Here is a 21,095-nt window from a genome sequence, read left to right as displayed (position 1 = left end):
TCATTAGGCTAGAATGAAATTTTAGAAGGGCAAGAATAAAATGCTATATTTGGAGCGGGGAGAGAATCAACTGCATTAGCACAGGATGGGGGAGGTGTTCCTAGACAATAATTCATATGGTAATGATCTAAGGATCTTGGTGGATTGCAAGCTCAAAATAAGTCAACTGTGTGACAAGGCAGGTAAACAAGCTAACAGAATTCTCCACTATAGTAAGAATGACACTACATCTGTAACAGGGCAAGGCAGGATCATTCTGCAATCTGCCCTGATATGACAACATTTAGAGAGAGTCTTGTTTTCAACTTTGGATACTAGATTTCAAAAAAGAGTGACCAAGCTATTGTGGGGACTAGAGACCATGTTATATACAGCTGGAGATTTTTAACCTGTAGAAAAGAAGACTCTAAGTATACAATTTATTTCTTCAAGTTTAAGTTAATGAAAAAGCATTTATTAAGTTCTTAAAATGTGCCAAGTACTGTGCTAAATGAAGAGAATATGAATACAAGAAGCAAGGACAGTGTCTGCCTCCAAATAGCTTATATGTTGATGGAGGAGACCACGAACAAGGAGAGTGGTGGTCAGGGAGGGACATTTTGTTCCTGAACTATATGGGATGGTGAATGGGACCATAGGGAAATGGATTGACACAACATATGCAGACATAACAGCAGAGTTAATCTGGTCTTGGTTCCTGTTTCTGGAGCTGGAATTGGGGGTGGTGGTATAGGGAAGGGAAGGGTAATGAACAGTTAGCCAAAAAGGAGAAAATAGCTGGTAAGGCTATGGAGAAAGTAGTTGGAAAGTCAGAAGCAAAGTGAAGCATGATGGGAGCTTTCCTGAAATAGTAGTCTGAGAAAGATAGTCATTAATGAGGAAGATGGGACCCCAGGGAGGAAGTTTCTTGAGGGTGGGAATGTGAAGGGCCATCATATGGAAGAGAAGTAATACAATTTGACCCTGGAAAACAGAGCTAGTAGCAAAAGGCAGAAGTTTTAAACAACCAGACTTTTCTTTCTTTTATGAAAAAAATCCCCTAACAATTTAGAATTATTCAAAAACAGAATGGACTACTTCAAGATACAGTGGGTTCCCTTAATGGATATTTTCAAGCAGACTCTGGAGATTGCTTTTGGGGACTATTGCAGAAGAGATTTTTCTTAAGATAGGGATTAGATTAGATAAGCTCTGAGGTCTCATCAAAGTCTGAGATTTTTGTGATCCTATGTCTCATTTCAATAATTCCATGATCTCTTCAATGATGGCATTCTAACAATGCAGATTACAATCTAAGCCCTTTCATCCCATAAGACTACAGCCAAAGTCTTCCTATAAATTGTTCACAGGAAATCCAAACAACCAATCCAATCATGTGGATAACAATAGAACATCCAGGACTGTCCATTGGTTTATCCACTGCTTTCACCATGTGACTGGCCCATCTTTTTTTTTTTTTCTGATCACACTTAACTCTTATGAAGCCCTTTATGCAAATTCATTCTAGGGCTAGTCTTCATTTATAATGTATTCCAGCCTACTTATGACCGCCATGTGCCTCTGCATTGCCCTTCAGGCAACCCACAAATTGAATTCTCTAGAGATCGTGATGTTCCATGACTCACAGCCTTATGGTATCACCCACAAGAAAAACACTACTATTAAAAAAAAATGTACCCTTGTTTCAGAGAGAAGCTATGTAATATCATTGAGAATCAGTAGCTTTAAAAATATTTAGTACTAATATGATGCATAATAGACATAATTAAACAATCAAGCAATCAGCAAGCATTTATTATATGATATATTATTATAATATTATATTATTATATGCCAAGCACAGTACTAAGCATGGGTGATACAAAGATATAAATGAAATACTCACTGTCCTCAAAGACCTTACATTCTAAGAGGCTTTGGGGGAGGATAAGAAGTATTTATATAATGCATATATGTGTGTGTATGTATATGTGTATATGACATACAAAATAAATACAGAATTGTTTTAGAAGGGAGTACACTAGCATCTAGAAAGTAAGGAAAGACTTCCTTTAGAAGGTGATACGAGCTGAGTCCTGAAGAAAACCAGGGAGTCTGAGATGCCAGTGCAAAAGCTTAGAAATAAAAGAACTTTTTCTTTCTAATCTATAAGCATTTATTAAGAGCTTATTATGTGTGAGGAAAGGGGAGGGGAGAGGGAAAGGGAGAGGGAGAGGGAGGGGGGGGGAGAGAGGGGGAGAGAGAGAGAGAGAGAGAGAGAGAGAGAGATAGGGAGAGAGAGAGATAAGAAGGAGGAGGAGGAGGAGGAAGAGAAGGAGGAGGAGGTGGGATGAGTGGGGGGACAGACAGGAGAGGGGAAAGAAGAGAGGGGAGAGAGAGAGAAAGATCTCCACACAATATGTAAGGAACAACAAGTAGACCAGAGTGTGTGGAGAGGATAATGTTTGTGCAAAGGTAGGAAGAGGCCAGGTTGTGCAGAGATTTAAATTGCAAATAGAGGCATTTATATTTGATCCTAGAGAAGGGAACCACTGGAATTTATTGAGTAGTGGAGGTGGAAAGTGGGGGTGACATGGTCAGTCTTGTACTGTATGAAAATCACTTTGGCGGCCATGTGGAAAATAAATTCTAGAATGAAAAAGAATTGAGGTCAGGAAACTAAATAGGCCGGCTCTGCAGTGGTTATTAGCCATAGCTTTATTTCTTTTCTTCAGAATTGCTTTCAAGTCCTAAGTCTGGATCCAAACTAATTTTCAGGTTAATCTAATTGTATTTTACCAGGTAGCTTGAAGATTTTGGATTGTTCAGAGGAAATAAATGCTTTTGGTTTATTTATATAAAAGCAATTCCTTTCAGAATCTTGAATATGCTTAAAAGCTAACATCTCCTTCAGCAAAATTATTAAGCACTCAGACTAAAGAGTTGCTAGCACCTGGCAGTAGAGGGCCAGAGGCTCACATGTGGCTGTCCATTGATTCCATCTTCACACACTCTAGGCCAGGAGCAAATAGCCAAGGGGCTCTTCTGGCTACTGTAAGGAAGTGGAACAAAGACCAGAGAACAAGAAGAAAATCTTCTGCTACACCAGGCAAGAAACAGACTAACAATACAGAAAGAGTAGCTGCCTGCCCAGCCAACTCAGAAAGCCAGCTCTTAAATAGGAGTGGGAGCTTCCTGCCTCCATTCAGTAAAGCATCTGAGGCTCCCAAGAGCGGGCATGGAAACAGTGTAATTATAAATTCACAAGGTCTCTTACATGTTTGGAGGGGGTAACTTGGGGCTTTTCTACAAGGAAAGTTTATTTATCAAGGTACTCAAAAGAGCTTTGGAAGTAGAAGATGCCACTTTTCATCAGTATTAATAGAGATTGCAAAATAAAACTATAGAAGTATTGGAGAGGGGAGAACAAAAATCCCTATGCATTTTTCTCTTAATGCCAATTCACAACTACAGCTGCCAAACTCTAGTCGGGGAAGTCCAGATTTATACTCCCTTCCCTTCGTAGCTAGGTAGAGAAAAGAGCTGTCTTCTTTATGGCCAGTTACACAGCTATTAATTTCTATAGAACTACACTCAATCTTTTAATTGGAAGAGCACAAAGGTAGGATTGTACAACAGATGAGAGAGCTGACCTTGGAGTCAAGAATAGCATCAAGTGACACTTCTAACACACACATACTGGTTTGTATGACCCTGAGGAAGTCACACAACTTTTCAGTTATCCAAGAAACTCTCTAAGACTGCAACTTTCAGAGAAGTGTCAGGGTCTTCCTGGCTCTAGGATCAGTGCTCTATCCAATACACCTCGTAGCAGTCGACTAGTGTGGTAGAAACATCCTTCAATTTCTCTGACTACTGCTTCTCTGTTTCCTTGGCTAACTCCTTCTCTTCTTCATGACCCCTTAATGTGGCTGTCCCCCAGGTCTCTCCTTGGTTCTTTATACATACATATATATGTATATATATATATATGCTATATGTATATATACATATAAATGTGTGTATATATGTATACACACACATATATCCTTCCATGGCTTCAATTATCACTGCTATATGCAAATGATTTCCAGAGAGAAGCTCTCCTAGGAATTTCATACCTGTATCTCCAACTATCTACACCAGCACCCCAAAGTCAACTTGTCTAAAACCACTAACCCTGCTCTTCTTCTGCCTTCACCGTTTGTGTCTGTGGTACTACTATTCACAGAGACTTTAATGTTCATAAGCCTTAAGGATGTATGAAATATTCATGGAGGACTAGCCCCTCTGGTATGAGAGCTGCCCACCCACTTTTGGTGTCCAATTAGTCACCCAACTCTCACTTGTGGCTCCAAGAAGCTATAGCATGCACAGCTACCATGTTCTAGCAAAATATTTTGACGGACAGACTAAACCATATTGAAGATTAAACCAGAAGCCCTCATACCCATAAGCGAGTAAGGGAATGTCTACCCCAAGCATGAGAAAACATCTCCCAATGGAACATCCCCCAATGGAACATCCCCCAGCCATCCCCCAGGTGGCTGAAGCAAGTGCTGTGGAGCACTTAGAACTTGGTCAGACATCAAAGATGCCATGGTCATCCACTGCGTCCCAGGCCACTGCCAGTTATTCTGACTTTTGTCTGGCCACTGGACTTCAATGACTCTGGAAGAGAGTGAGGCTGAAGACTTTGTGCAACTTGGCCTCACTTAAATCCAATTCATGTGCAAGCTAAGACATCACCCCATGATGTTATTGGTCCTCTTCAAAAATGAAGGACAAACAACATCCACACAGACTTTCATGTTCATAAGTCTTATCTTTAATTCTTCCCTCTCCCTCTCCTTCACATATTCAGTTAGTTACCAGTCCTTGTCAAAGACATCTTGACAACATCTCTCATATCTGGTCTCTCCTCTCTGTTCTCACTACCATTATCTCAGTATAAGCCTCTTATCATTACCTATCAGGAAAATCCCTTAGAGATATTTTCACTTGTACTCTTTCACCTCCTACTCTAATTCATCCTTCTTTCCACTGTCAGAATAACCTTTCTTAGTTATGACCATTTCATTCCTCTGCCTAATAATTTTAGCTGGCTATCTATTGCCTCCTAAGTAAAAATCAGACCCCTCTGCTGGTATTTAAGGCCCTTGTCCTAATATTCTAGCCTTATCTTAAATTACTCCTTTCTACTTTATGCTCTAGAGAAGACAGGTTATCAGGTAATAAAATTTTTGGTTAGAGCATCTCATCAAGATTATCTATTAGGGCATGGAGAAGTTGAAACCTGTATTGCTGAAACTGGTATTCGTATTGATACAGTAATGAATATTTGAAACTATTATGTGCAAAGCTCAAATAGATTAATATTTTAATATGCTAATAACCCAGAAATGTATAATTCAGTTCTATGTTGTGGAGGTAAAAAGTTTTTCTGATGGTAACATTAGACTTAAAATTGAAACATGAAATTTATAATAGTCTAAGCCTCTGTATCTAAAAAAAAAGACTAAGATGTAAAGGAAAATAGCATTAGCTTTATGAAATAGATCAGACAAAAAACTTAAGACTTACATGAAGAGTCTGTTAGTATATATCTTCATATTGATGAACTGTCTCTACTTTGATTCATGAAATGGGTAGCTATTACATGAAAACTTTAGGTAAACATTTCCTCTCACTTTCAAAGGGACTTGAAGAAACAGAAAATAGAATGTGCTTTCTAGAAAGGCTTGCAACTGAAACAAGGCTGAGAAAAAATAATAAGGTGAATAGAGAATTCAACAGTCTATTAGTATTTTAGGAACTATAAAGTGGCTTTCCTATTGTGTTTTCTATGATTAGTACAGGACAGTTTCTCCCCATAAAACCAAAACCTAGGTTTATTTACATTCCCTTAATCTGATTCCTAAGCAAATACTTCATTAGAAAAAAAGTTCTTTTCTGGACTCTTAAAAAGAGTTATGTGTTGATCTAAAGCTTTTGACAGAGAATATCACCTAGGTTCTTAGTCATAGAACTAATTACTTTGGGCACAAATAAATTCATCATCATGGTAGAATTTCTTTCTAAACAGAATACTGACATTTGCATATAACAAAGAAACAAAATAGTGACATTCTAGTTTATTTATAAAAATATAATTTTAAAAATACTTTAAAAAGTCTTAAAGTTTCAGAAAACACATTTAAACACATGTACATATGTGTATATATTAACAATGCTGTGGATATTCAATAATATCTTACAGGACTTGCTGTCCGTTTCTTTGAATTTGTCATCCTTCTTTGAATCCCATCCAGTTTCTCTATTGCCTTTTAAAAGTATGCATGCAATAAGAATCTAATGGATGCATACCATTGACCAATTAATTCCCAGTCATGGCAAATCACTTTTTTTGAGGTACATTACAAAAAGGAATAGACATCTTCCAAAACTACTACATACTGCTACCAACTAGTTTTAGTTAGCATTGGATATATCATACTGTATCCAGCATATTTTTTCTTCTCTTCTATTCAGCAAACATACATATTTCTATATTTCAAAGTCATCAAGGACATAAGATTGTAGAAACAGAAAAAATTATCTTTCCGTTGTTCCATTTTGCAAAGAGTAAAGTGGAAGGGTTGGTGATAAGGGAAGTTTGAAGCAAGATGCCTAGAATCAACAATCGAAAGGAAAACCACTATCATTACATCTGAAATTTTGTTTTCTATTGTCAAAAGTCTGTGAGTTCTCTGATCAAGGAAATTTTACAGTTTTAAAATGGGTGTACGCTAAAGTCAGTGATTCATTTCTGGTGCTCCATAACTACTTGTTCCTTTATCCTTTCCTCATTGATCCTATTTACCAACCCCATTGAACAGACTTCACATTTGTGTGTTTGTTGTGTAAAAAGCAAAGCACTATGCCCTAACTACTTCTGAACATGATGTTTCAGGAAGATTTTATGTCTGCTGTGGATAAACTTCAATCAGGATTAATTTCTTTGTGTTATAATAAGAACCATCAAAAGATATTTTAAAGCCATGAGATTTAGATTATTTGGCGGTTATCTATTTCTGCATTATGCATAAGCTTTGAAAATGTAAGCTAGAAAGTCCAAGACCAGCATGAGAAGCTTATTAGGATATAAATCTGAAGTAAGACCCTGAGGGGAAACAGAATTTCCAGCTAATATTACAGAGAAATTGTGAAAAAGTCATTAATTCATATTATACTGTTTTGCTATTCTATTAAGTAATGCATAAATAAATTCACAGTCACCATTTCCATTTCAATTTGAACAATAACACATTAAGGCAGTAGCTAAGGGTCAAAAGAGCTAATGAAGCTACAACATAAACCTGAAATCAGAATAATTCTGTCAGTCTCCAAACAATGACAACAAAATGGATAAACAATGAAAAACCAAATGTCTAATACATTCTTACTGCTAATAATTAACTTGAAATTATCTGACTAAAAGTCTCCTTTCACTCTTGCACACATAAAAAAGTACTGCAAAGTGCTGATACCAAGTACAAGATGACCTCTATGTCTGGAATTTATTTTGCAACATAAATCCTTGCTCAGCATTTCCCATCCCATCACTTTCCAAAATCTAGAGCTATGGAAGGGCACAAGATAACACATACCTAGCTTTAAATAGGATTCAAGAATGTTGGAATGTTGCCATCTCAAAAATGTCACCCTGACAACTCACCTTTGGAGTGAGAGAAATGATGATTAAAAACCAATGATTTGGAGAGACCCAGAGTTTCCCCCTTTTCTATAGCCCTCATTTCAATGTTCAGTCTCTTGAAGGACATTGAATTAACTCTTTGTCAGACACTATCCAACCTTACAAGAAATCTCTAATCTAAGGTGAATTCCACTCAAACAAGCTTTGGTGGAGGTATCTCCTTTGTCTAGACTGGCCAAGGCTGGGAGTGGTATGGCTATACGGATAGCCTCTCTGTCCAAGAGTGACATGATATCACTCTCGGCCCCTCATTAGAGTGAGCTCATTTCTCTCTGCAAAGTCTACCTCTTACTGTTAACGAATCAGAGTTGATTGCTACCCACTGGAACAGCCACTTTTCCAAGGTATAAACCTTGAGCCCACCACCAAAAGGGCACTGGCATTCAAGAATGCCACTAACTTATTTTATTAAAATTCTAGAATTATTAATGAAATGACTAATTACCCAGAAATTATGTCTCTCAAACTTTTTAAACATCACAGGAGGAATGCCTGTTCACATTCCCTTCCTGAGCTAGCCTATCCCTGTTATGCAAAGAGCATGCAGCATTGTCACAGAGAAACTCAGTCAGTCATTAGTCAATATGCATTTATTAAGCACCTACTCTGTGCCAACCACTATGCTAAGTGCTAAGGTATTGCATGATATTAAGGACAAGTCCCTTGCCTGTGCTAAGGGTAAGAAGGACTCACATACTCATATAACATCTTAGATGCCTCTCTCATAAATATTTATGATGCTGGAATAGTGCTAAATAAGTGTTTCTCAGGCTTTTATAAAATAGTCCTCATATTTACATGAGAGAAGAAAACAGCTTCCCAATATCTCTGAAGTAAAACAAAAAGGAATTCTTTTGATATAGGCTACTTTCAGAACATGAGAATTTGTGTGTGTGTGTGTGTATGTATATGAGAGAGACAAGAGGCAATCAGAGACAGAAAGAGAAAGAGGAAGAAAGAGGAGAAAGGCAAGGAGAGAAAGAAGGAGGGAGAGAGAGAAAAAAAGATTCGGAGAGAGGGAGAGGGAGACAGAAGGTGGAAAGAGAGACAGAGACAGAGAGAGATAAAGAGAGGAGAGACACCACCACCTCGATAATTTATAGTCCACTGATTTTACATACCATTCTATGAGTTACAAAGAACAATTCAATATTAACTGTATAGTCCATAGCTTTTTAAAACTAAATCCATTCTAAGTCAAATTCAGAATTTTCATAAATTTAATTTCTACACATTTAAAATTCATAGTTACTTAAATTGTAAGCAATAAAACATAAACATTCTGCTTGAAAGTTTTCTTATTTAAGATGCTCAATGAATATATTTTTAAGTAGAAATTTAGCTATAGAAGTTTAAATGTTGTGACAATCCATCTATTTGATGGCAGGGTCAGCAAAGTTGTGCTTAAAGGTAAGGGAGTCAAAATAAACCCACATTCAAACCAAAAGCCCCACTAAAAGGTATGTTTCATTTTTCCTTGTCAGAACTGAATAATCTTGGTAGAGTCTGGAGAAATCAGCAACGCATTCCCTTATTGCAAAATTGAAAAGTGTTTTGGTTCAACATCCTGATTTTCAGATACCTGAACAAATTTGAGGTCAAATCAAAGTCTTTTAATGAAAAAAATGGATGTAGTGTGAAGACAGTAGGATCAAAATTGGGTGGCCTGTTTTCCAGCCCTGTATGCATCATGATTAGTTCTGTGACTAGGCAGTTCAGTTCACCTCTGTCTCCTGTTAACTCTTCCAAAAGGAAAGGAATTAGACTAAATTACTTCTAAGGTCATAGTGGAAGAGAGAAGTAAAGTGACAGGTTGATGTAAAAGCATTAGTAGGATCCTGGATTTATAGATTCAAGGGATCTTAGAAATTATTTAGTTCAACTGAAACATAAATGAAATTAATCAGGCTCAAGAGAATTCATTTTCATGTAGCCTTTGCCTATGTTGCCTTCAAGATCTGTCATGGGAAACAAGAAAGTAATTTCCTGCCTCCAAAAAAGAAGCTGGACAGATTCCCAAGGTGTTCTCATTTTACAGGTGGGGCAAAAGGAGGGCCACAGAATCTAAGTAACTTGGCCCATGCTTGCATAAGGAGTAACTACTAGACCCAGTAAAATTCTTCAGTATGTTCTAAACAAAGTACAGATTTCAAAGTTGAACTACTTTGATAGTTCCTCCTGAGAATTTCTGAATTTTGAATTTTTATCCATTATATTTTTCACTATAATATGTGTTTTCCAAAAACTAATTTGAATAGATGATCTCAAATAGGAAATTTCACAACACACTGGGCATTTGCAAGAAACAAAAACAAAAGCCAAGGGGATGGGGCTTGGTTCTACCCTCCTAAAGTATCTATGAGAAATATCCATTCAACTTCCAATAAACATAAGACGGAGGAGAAAGAGGAAGTGACAAGGAACAGTTACGTATAAAGAAGTTTTGTTAAGCAAACATTGCCCTCCCTAACTAATTTCTGTTAATATTTTGTGTTGATAAGAAACCTGGAGCTGGTTTAGGAATATTCTGCTAACATTCGGAATCCATTTTTGATGGTGGTTTCAAATTAATTGTACTGAAAAACTTGGGAAAATCAAGAAAATGTCTCTTGTGGGGAAAATCTAACCAATAATGCCAAGAAAACAAAATATTAACAATAAAGCAATCCAACAAATAATATAGTGAGTCAGAAGGAAATGCAAATACTAAGGCATATAAGTGAATATAAATAAATATAAAGTGAAGCTTAACAATTTCTTATTTTAGTGCAAAGATAGATTGATCTAAAAAGCAAAAACAGGGATCACTCAGTATTAATGACAACTTTAACAACAATAAACTATATTATGTTTTAAGGTTTGTAAAGCACTTACTTATTTGATAACCCATTTGGTCCTCATACCAACCCAGGAAGGTATATGTTACTGTTATCATCACCATTTTTCAGATAAAGAAAATGATGCTAAGAGAGGTTAAGTGACTTGCCCAGGGTCACAAAACTAGGAAATATCTGAGGGGGCATTTGAATTTATCTTCCTGACCCAAGCAATTATCTATGATAATCAACAGAAGCACAGGGCAAAAATAATTGGGAAAGCATACAGATGATTGGAAGGTTGGGTTATAAATGTCTGGTAGAATGTATAAACAATTTCTCCTTATACTGGAAAAATATACGAAGATAATGTGTTTTTCTGTCCAAGACTACATTAGGTCAGGAATCCAACCTCCAAGCTTTGTAAGAGCCAGGGCATCTAAAGAGCCAGATGATGATTCCCTTCTTAAAATCTCATACAGAGGACCAAAGAAGATAAAAGTCCCAGTGACAGTTGCAATGGAAAAATGTATGAAAGTACTATACTGTTAAGTATTTTCTTAGAGAACACAGGTGGGTTTAAGAGAGCAAACAGAATTAACTATTTCCATCTTTTCTAGATAGAAAGATCCTTACTTACTTATAGATAGCATACAGCACCAGGTTACTCCCAGGTCATTCACTGTCTGCTGACTCAGAAGTTTTCTCAGACAGACCCCCTAAGGAGGGATCCTCAGCAAATATTGCCTCCTGGGAACAGTATTTTAATACAGATTCCTATGAAAGAGGACATACAAAATAGATTTAGAAGTCAACTTTGGGGGAGTTGGTTGGTTAACACTATAAAGATTCTATTCCACCTCCCCAATAAATCTGAAAAGAAGGAACTTGGGTGACTATCATATTCCATGAGTTAATTATGTGCTATTACTGCATTAAGAAAACTGTGAGCATTTCAAAAGAAACACAAGCAACGGGGAAAAAAAGAAACACAAGTCCCAGTGAAGTACAGAATAGGAATGAATAAACTACCCCTAAATAATTATAGAGAGACATCAAAAAGATAAAGGGAAAAAAATTGATCCAATTCTAGTTATAATACTTTACGGGAACAGAGCATGCTTGACAATCACATAAACACAAAGATCATTGTAGGGATTGCTTTATAACCTAAAGCAGGCCAAATACAAATTAAGCCATGAACAACTGATTATAAGAGCAAGGCCAGTAATGTTAAAAGGAATCTGGAAAAAAATTTTTAAAAGTGGCAGGGAGGATTTACAGGGAGCTTTGAAGCAAAAGGGAAGAAATTCAAGGCACCTGGGAAGAAAGACTGTTCTAAACAAACCATTGTGAGAAGCCAAAAGAAAAAAAATAAAAGAAATGCTATGAAATCTAAATTAGATGGAATCTAATTAATCAGAACCCGTAGTTAGAGTTTTTTTCTTCCAAGCCATGTTCATGAGTAAGAGGCAAATGACACAAAAACAATCTGAGAATAGAGACTTCTGTTAATAAATGACAACAAAAAAATCTATGGATTCTAGGTTATTGCACTTACAGCTCAGTATAAAAACTATTTGCAATAATGATGCCAAGTCAAATCACCTCCCACCTTGCCTCTCTGCCCCTCAAAATCTCAAGTTATCTTCAAGATATTGTACTTACTAAGTCATAGATGTTTTCTAATAAATATAAGGCTATTTTGAATGGCATGAATGAAAATCAAACTAGTTTTTTAAAAAATTTCCAATAACATTATTTAAGATCGCTAAGTCAAGTTTATGAAGTTAGGATTTTCTCTATGGGCTAGCATTTTTTTAGTGTTACACGTGTATTTATGTGATAAGTGTATAGGGCCTAACTGACATATGAATGAATTGCAATGTGGACTATCAGTAGGGCAAGTCAGTAGGAACTAGAGAAAGTCTTCATTTACCTCACAGTGGACACTTAAACTTCCTTGGTTTTCCCTGGTTCTTTTCAGAGTTTTCTTAGCATATATTGTTGGTTTCTAACTTTTCATAAACCTGTTTTTATGGAAACTTAGGTGGATCCCTAGAAATTTTGTAAAAATGAAAATAATCTCAATTCGTTAAAATTTCAAGTAGTGTCTGAATAATGAAGTTTTAATATATTTAGGAGGGAAAACGATGTTAATTTTGGGATTATGCTCGTAATTGAAAGCATGGATCAATGTGACTCATTCCTTTATAACATTCAAGTTTAAATGTATAACTGAAATCTATGAACATCATTTACAAATTATACAGGGAAAAATGAATAAACCATTTTTGCTAACTGATTTTCAGTCATCTTGGAGAAATATCCCTTTTCCAATTTGTTGCTTCATTAGATTTAAATTATGTAAATTGTTTCTTTTCTTAGAATAGCTGCTCTATTAAATAGAATAAGATCTAAATTACAAATATTTAATATATTTTAATTAAACAAAAGGATAATCCAAACTTATTAGTTTCTGAATCTTCAGGCATATCCTAATAACACTGTGGCAGTTAGAATTATCTTTTATTATTCATTTTAATAATGAAAGGAAAATATGGATTTTAATTAATGTTTCTAGGACCAAATCAAAGTGTTAATCATAATGATGTTCTCTTCTTGAAACTCTTAGAAAACTTTTCATTTCTCTTGTAGGTCAATGGGAGTGAAAATTAAATAGTTTCTCCTATGTTCTGTCAAGCCAAGCAAGATTAAGTAAAAGAGCAAGTGTATTTATTTGAGAAATTAGTTAAAGTATCTATGTTGTTCCTAACAGCTAATTCACTACTGGAGTCTAAATTACCTTCCAAATACAAATAGCTACACAAACTGGCACAGCTAGCTAATTCTTTTGAAGTATAAAGGACATTAATTTTTCCTGGTTAAAGATTTCTAAACAGAAAGGTGTGATTTTTTTGGCATCATGAGTAGAAAATTAGGCCATAGTTCTGATAATTGGCAGCATGAATATTGTAGTTACAGTAATTATTTGTATGAAATAGGCTGAGAATTTACATTCAAGAAATGTATTGCAAATACCAAGCCAAATAAAGCTCATCATTCCCTGAGGCAATCAGAGAAATTAAAGAAGTCAGGCTTCTTGGGCCATTTATTTTTCTCCTGCCACAGAACAATTGGTCTCTAAAGGAGGTTCTCAAATGCTTTCTCTAACTTAGCTTTCAATAATTCTCCTGAAAGGTTTTTTCTAATACCTTCTCTGGGAAATGACTCAAATATCCGACCAACAAAACCAACAGGAAATTTGTCTCTGTTCCTTTTTGGATCAAACATATATTATGAAACCCAGCCATTGCTTATTGGGTCACCTCAACAATCCTTTTCATCCATCTGTCAGATCTTTGCAAATGGCTCCTCTCTGTTAAATATTTCCATCATAAGTATGTTCTTTAAAACAAAGTATAAGTTAAATATATATATATGTATATATATATGTGTGTGTATATATATATGTGTGTATATATATATATGTATATATATATATTCAGTTGAATATGTCCTTAGGTCCCATGTTATTGGATAATTTAATAGGGAAAAAGCAATGTCATTTTCATATTTCTGGTAACTTGAGAAGAGTCCAAGACTTCCAAGATGCTGTTTGGCAACTCCACTGTCTGTATCCACTTCTGGAGCACAGTTCAAGGACAGAGAAAAGTAGGTTCATTTGAGACTGAGCAGGAGCCCTGAGGGGCAACTGTTTGGTGACTTCATTGTCTATACCCCCTTGTGGGACATAGTTCAAGGGTGAGGAGGAGCATTTTCAGTCAAGAGAGAGTAGGAACCCTGAGGACCAATATCACTTCTGGTCCCAAAGGATCAGAGATCCTGAGAAACAATATCATTTTTGGTCCCAATGGAGTGATGGCCTTGAGCAGCAGTATCAAGTGCAATCCCAAGAGATTAGGGGCTCTTCCTGGGTAAGGACAAGAGTGTTGACCAAGAGAACAGTGAATACACATCTCCCCAGATCACACAACTTTGGAAGCACCACAAATTTCCAACACTCCCCCCGCACCTTCCCTTCAAACTTGCTCTGAAAACAGCAGTGTGAAAAAAGCCTGAAGTTAGAGATGGTGACTCTTCTCACCCCTATCTCCATTCTGGGAACAGAACCCAACTTTAATATAACATTCAAAATCAAGAAATAGGGTGGGAAAATGACTCCATGAGATATCAAGAAACAATAAAAAAAGTTGAAAGAATGAAAAAATAGGAGAAAATATGAATTCTCTCATCAGAAAAACAACTGAGCTAGGAAACAGATCAAGGAGAGATAGTTTGAAAATTTCTGCACAACACAAAGTCCATGATCATAAAAAGAACAAAGACATTATATTTCAAAAAATTATCAGGGGAAACTGCCCTGATATCCTTGAATCAGAAGGTAAAGTAGAAATTGAAAGAATCTATTGACTACCACCTGAAAGACATAACAAAATGAACCACACCCCAGGAAGATTATAGCCAAATTCCAGAGTTCCCATGTTAAAGGGAAAAATTGTTCAAGAAACCAGACAGAAACCATTCACGTACATGGAACCACAGTAAGGACTACACAAGATTTAGCAGTCATCATGTTAAAGGAGCAAAGGGCTTGGAATATGGTATTTCAGAAGACAAAAGAGCTGGGATTACAACCAAAAGCAACCTACCCAGGAAAAACGGAGCATAATCATTCAAGGGGGAAAATTGGATATTTAATGAAATAGAAGACTTTCAAGTATTCCTGATGAAAAGAACAGAGCTGAACAGAAAAGTTGACTGTCAAATACAAGACTCAAGAGAAGCATAAGAAGGTAAACATGAAAAAGAAATCATTGGGAACTCAATAAGGTTAAATGTTTACCTTTCTACATGGGAAAATGATATGTATAACTTCAAAGAATTTTATCGTTTAGGGCAGTTAGAAGGATTCTACATAAAAGAAGGTGCAGGGGGTGAGTTAATTATGTTGGATAATGTACCAAAATAGACAAGAGAGGAAAAGGGATGACCTGGGAGAAGGGAAAAAAACAGGAAGAACAGGGAAATTACCTCACATAAAGAAGCACAGAAGGAAGAGCTTTTATGGTGGAAGGGGAAATGTATGGGAACTGGAAATGTTTGGACTTTACACATCTAAACTGGTATAAAGAGGAAAAAAATACATAGACATACTCAACTGGTAATGGAAATTTATCTTGCCCAACAGGAAATTAGGAAGGGAAAGGATAAGTCAAAGGGTGTGTGTGATAAAAAAAAAGGAGGACACATAAAAGGCAGTGGTCAAAAGTGAAACTGACTTTAGAGGAGGGACAGGATAAAAAGAGAAGCAGAAATAAAAGAAATAGGATGGAGGTAAATACACAGTAATCATGACTGTGAATATGAATGGGATGAACAAACCCATAAAGAGAAGTGGATAGCAGAATGGATTAGAAACCAGAATCCAACAATATTTGTTTACAAGAAACACACTTGGAATGGAGATACATGCAGAAAATTAAAATAAGGGGATACAGCAGAACTTATTATGCTTCAGTTGAAGTAAAAAAGGCAAGGGTAGGGGGCGGAGCCAAGATGGTAGCTTGAAAGCAGGGACTTGTGTGACCTCCCACCCAGGTCCCTCCAAACACCTATCAAAATGGCTCTGAACAAATTCTAGAACTGCAGAACTCACGAAATAGCAGAAGGAAGCAGGGCTCCAGTCCAGGACAGCCTGGATGGTCTCGGGGTGAGGTCTACCAGACCCGGGAGCGGAGAGCACAGCAGAGCTCAGCATAGGCTGCACCCCAACCAACCAGACCCAAAGCTGGGTGGAACAGGTCCTAGCGTCCTGAATCAGTGAGCTGTGGCAGTTACCAGACTTCTCAACCCACAAACACCAAAGACAACAGAGAAGGTTAGTGGGAAAAGCTGCTGGGACAGAGTGAAAGGCGTTCAAGGTTCAGCCACTGCCTGGGGGGCAGCAGAGAAGGTGCAGCTACAGAACTACAGCTGCAGTTGCTTCTGGCCCCAGGCTCACCTGGTGGAAGGAATTAAGTGGTGGGTCTGAGCTGGAGTGCAGAGCCAGTTTAGATATGAGTCCAGTCCAGGTTGGTGGTTCTTGGGGGAGGAGTAACGCTGGTGTGGCAGAGCTTGCTGTGTAGTTCTGAAAGCAACAGCACAACCCCACAAGCTTGGGGCAAAGTACTCTATACTCTACAAGAAGTCATACCCCATGAAAAACTCAAGGGTCACGTAAGTTGGCTGGGAACATGGCCAGGCAGCGAAAATGCACTCAGATTCAGACTCAGACTTTGGAATCTTTCTCTGGTGACAAAGAAGACCAAAACACACCACAGAAGAAGTCAACAAAGTCAAAAGCCTCCAAGAAAACATGAAACTAGTCTCAGGCCATGGAAGAGCTCAAAAAGGATTTGGAAGAGCAAGTAAGAGAAGTAAGGAAAAATAGGGAAGAGAAATGAGAGTGATGCAAGAAACCATGAAAAACAAGTCACTGATTTGGTAAAGGAGATCCCCAAAAACTGAAGAAAATAACACCTTAAAAATAGATTAACTCAAATGGCAAAAGAGCTCCAAAAAGCCAATGAGGAGAAGAATGCCTTGAAAGACAGAATTACTCAAATGAAAAAGGAGGTCCAAAAGACCACTGAAGAAATACTACCTTAAAAATGAGATTGGAGCAAGTGGAAGCTAGTAACTTGATGAGAAATCAAGATATTATGAAACAGAACCAAAGGAATGAAAAAATGGAAGACAATGTGAAATATCTCATTGGAAAAACCACTGACCTGGAAAATAGATCCAGGAGATATCATTTAAAACTCAAAGTTTTAAAAACAGATGTTCAAAAACAACAACAACCAAAAAAAAGTTTTTTCATGCAACTAGGAAATAAGATACACAGGCAATGTGGCATAGAAATCTATCTTGCCCTCCAAGAAAGTAAGGGAAAAAGGGATGAGGGGAGTGGGGTGACAGAAGGGAGGGCTGACTGGGGAACAGGGCAACCCGAATATATGCCATCTTGGAGTAGGGAGGAGGGTAGAAATGGTGAAAAAATTTGTAATTCGAATCTTGTGAAAATCAATGCTGAAAACTAAAAATATTAAATAAGTAATAAATAAATAATCCAAAAAAAGGCAGGGTAGCAATCATGACCTTAGACAAAGCAAAAACAAAAATAGGTCTAATTAGAAGGGATAAGCAGGGAAACTACATCTTGCTAAAAGGCAGCATAAACAATGAAATAATATCAATACTGAATATATACACCCCAAATGGCATAACATCTAAATTCTTAAAAAAATGTTAAATGAATTACAGGATGAAATAAACAGTAAAACTATACTAGAGGGACATGAAAACCTCACAACCAAATGCAGGAAAGCAGAAATACCAAATGTGCCCTTTTCAGACTATAATGCAATAAAAATAACGTTTAATAAAGGGTCATAGAACAGAGATTAAAAATTTTTTGGAAACTAAAAATCTAATCTTAAAGAATGAGTGACTCAAAGAACAATTAATAGAAACAATCAATAAGTTCATTAAAGAGAATAACAACAATGAGAGAACATTCCAAAATTTGTTGGATGCAGCCAAAGCAGTACTTAGGGGAAATTTTATATCTCTAAATATGCACATCAATAAAGGACAGAGCAGCTCAATGAACTGGCCATACAACTAAAAAAACCAAATTAAAAATCCCTAATTAAATACCAAAATGGAAATCCTAAAAATCAAAGAGAGATTAATAAAATTGAAACTAAAAAAAAACCATTGAACTAATAAATAAAACTAGGAGCTGGTTTCATTAAAAAAACCAATAAAACAAATAAGCCATTGGTTAATTTTATTTTAAAAAGAACGAAAACCAAATTACCAGTATCAAAAATTAAAAGGGTGAATGTACCACCAAAGAAGATGAAATTAAAGAAATTATTAGGAGTTATTTTGTCCAATTATGTAGCAGTAAACTTGACAATTTAAGTGAAATGGAAGAATATCTATAAAAGTGTAAATTGCCCAGATTAACAACAAAGGAAATAAAATACTTAAATAAACCTATCTTAGAAAAAAATTAATAGGCCATCAATGAGCTCCCTAAGAAAAGAAAAAACCCAGGACCAAGTGGATTTATAAGTGAATTCTATCAAACATGTAAGGAACAATTAATTCTAATACCATATAAACTATTTGAAAAAAAATAGTAAAGAAGGAATCCTACCAAATTCCTTTTATGATACAAATATAGTGCTAACACCTAAACCAGAGAGAGCAAAAACAGAGAAAGAAAACCGTAGACCAATTTCCTTGAATATTGATGCAAAATTTTTTAAATAAAACACTAGCAAGGAGATCATGACAATGTATCACAAGGGTCATACACTATGACCAGGTAGGATTTATACCATGAACGCAGGGCTGGTTCAATATCAAGAAAACTATCAGGATAATTGACCATATCAATAAGAAAAACAACAAAAATCATGTGATTGTATCAAAGATTTTTAAAAGCCTTTGACAAAATTCAGCACCCATTTCTATTTAAAAACAGTAGAAAGTATAGGAATTAATTGAGGTTTTTTTGAAATAAGTGGTATCTATCTGAAACCATCATCAAGCATTATCTGTAACAGGGATAAACTCGAAGCCTTCTCAATAAGATTGGGGTAAAATAAAGATGTTCGTTATTACTACTATTATTCAATATTTTATTAGAAATGCTAGCTATAGCAATAAGACAAGAAAAAGAAATCGAAGGAATAAAAATTGGCAATGAGGAAACAAAACTATCACTCTCTGTGGAAGATATGGTGGTATACTTAGAGAATCTTTGAGAATCAATTTAAAAGTAGTTGAAATAATTAACAACTTTAGTAAAGCTGCAGGATATAAAACAAAATCACATAAATCATCAGCATTTCTACGTACTGCCAACAAAACCCAGCATGAGACAGAGAAATTTCATTTTTAAAAAACTGCAGACAATATTAAATACTTGGGAGTCTACCTGCCAAGACAAACCCAGGGACTATATGAATACAATTACAAAACATTTTTCACGTGAATAACATCAGATCTAAACAACTGAAGAAATATTACTTGCTTGTGGGTAGGCCAAGACAATATAATAAAGGTGATAATTCAACTAAGTTAATTTCTTGTTCAGTGCCATACCAATCAAACTACCAAAGAATTATTTATAGAGCTAGGAAAAATAATAGCAAAAGGTCAAGAATATCAAGGGAATTAAAGGGAAAATGTGAAAGAAAGCACTCTAGCAGTTTCAGATTTCAAACTACATTATAAAGCAGTAATCACCACAACATTTTGATACCAGCTAAGAAATAACATGGTAGATCAGTGGAATGGATTAGGTACACAGTAGTAAATGACCATAGGTGTTTGATAAACCCAAAGATCCAAGTTTGGGGAGTAACTGAATATTTGATCAAAATTGCTGGGAAAACTGAAAAGCAGTTTGAAAGAAACTAGGCATAAACCTACACCTCACACCTTGTACCAAGATAAGGCTAAAACAGATAAACGATTTAGATATAACAGATGAAGTGAAGGGAGCATGGAAAATTTTACTGTCAGGTCCATGGATAAGGGAAGAGTTTATGACCAAACAAGAGATAGAGAAGCTTGCAGAAAGTAAAATAGATCATTTTGATTACATGAAATTAAAAGCTTTTGCACAAACAAAATGAATATAGCAAAAATTTGAAGGAAAATTGGAAACTGGGGAAAACTTTTCATAGCAAGTTTCTATGATAAAGGCTTCATTTCTCAAATATATAGAATATTGAGCCACATTTATAAAAATAGAGCCATCCCACAGTTAATAAATGGTCTAAGGGTATGAACAGGCAGTTTTTAGAAGAAGAAATCAAAGCTATGAAGTCATGTGAAATAATGCTTTAAATCATTACTGATAAGAGAAATGCAAATTAAAACACCTCTGAGATACCACTTTACACCCATCAGATTGGCTAACATGACAGAAAAGGAAAATGGCAAATTCTGGAGGGGTGTGGAAAAATTGGCACATTAACACACTCTTAGTGGAGTTGGGAACTGCTCCAGCCATTCTGAAGAACAATTTGGGACTACACCAAAAGAGCTATAACAACTGTGCATACCCTTTGACTCAGCAATACCACTACTAGCTCTGTATCCCAAAGAGTATAAAGAAAAGGTAAAAGGACCTATTCATACAAAAACACTTAACCCAACTCTTTTTGTAATGGCAAAGAATTGGAAATTAAGGGGATGCTGAACAAGTTGTGGTATATAATTGTGATGGAATAATATTGTACAATAATAAATGATAAGCAGGATGGTTACAGAAAAACCTGGGAAGACTTATATGAACTGATGCAAAGTGAAATAAGCAAAATCAGGAGAACATCATACACAGTAACAACAATATTGTAAGGATATCATAAAAATCATAAAAAGCTGAGATAATCTGATCAAGACAATGACCTAAGACAAGTCCAATGGACCCATGATGAAAAATGCTATCCGTC

The 21,095-nt window shown here is 36.0% G+C and overlaps 1 protein-coding gene across 24 annotated transcripts in view; it reads right to left on the bottom strand.

The window, feature by feature from the left end:
- The window catches only part of NRCAM (neuronal cell adhesion molecule), a 321,453-nt gene that overhangs the window by 221,621 nt on the left and 78,737 nt on the right, over positions 1–21,095 (bottom strand). For all 24 annotated transcript variants that reach the window (XM_036760086.1, XM_036760073.1, XM_036760075.1 and 21 more), the window contains exon 3: positions 11,192–11,328. The gene's annotated coding sequence lies outside the window, so the exon portion shown is untranslated. The remainder of the gene's footprint in view (positions 1–11,191; positions 11,329–21,095) is intronic.

The sequence above is a fragment of the Trichosurus vulpecula genome, chromosome 5, assembly GCF_011100635.1.
Source record: "Trichosurus vulpecula isolate mTriVul1 chromosome 5, mTriVul1.pri, whole genome shotgun sequence".
In the NCBI taxonomy this organism is placed as follows: domain Eukaryota; kingdom Metazoa; phylum Chordata; class Mammalia; order Diprotodontia; family Phalangeridae; genus Trichosurus; species Trichosurus vulpecula.
This window is presented reverse-complemented; position numbering and strand designations above follow the sequence as displayed.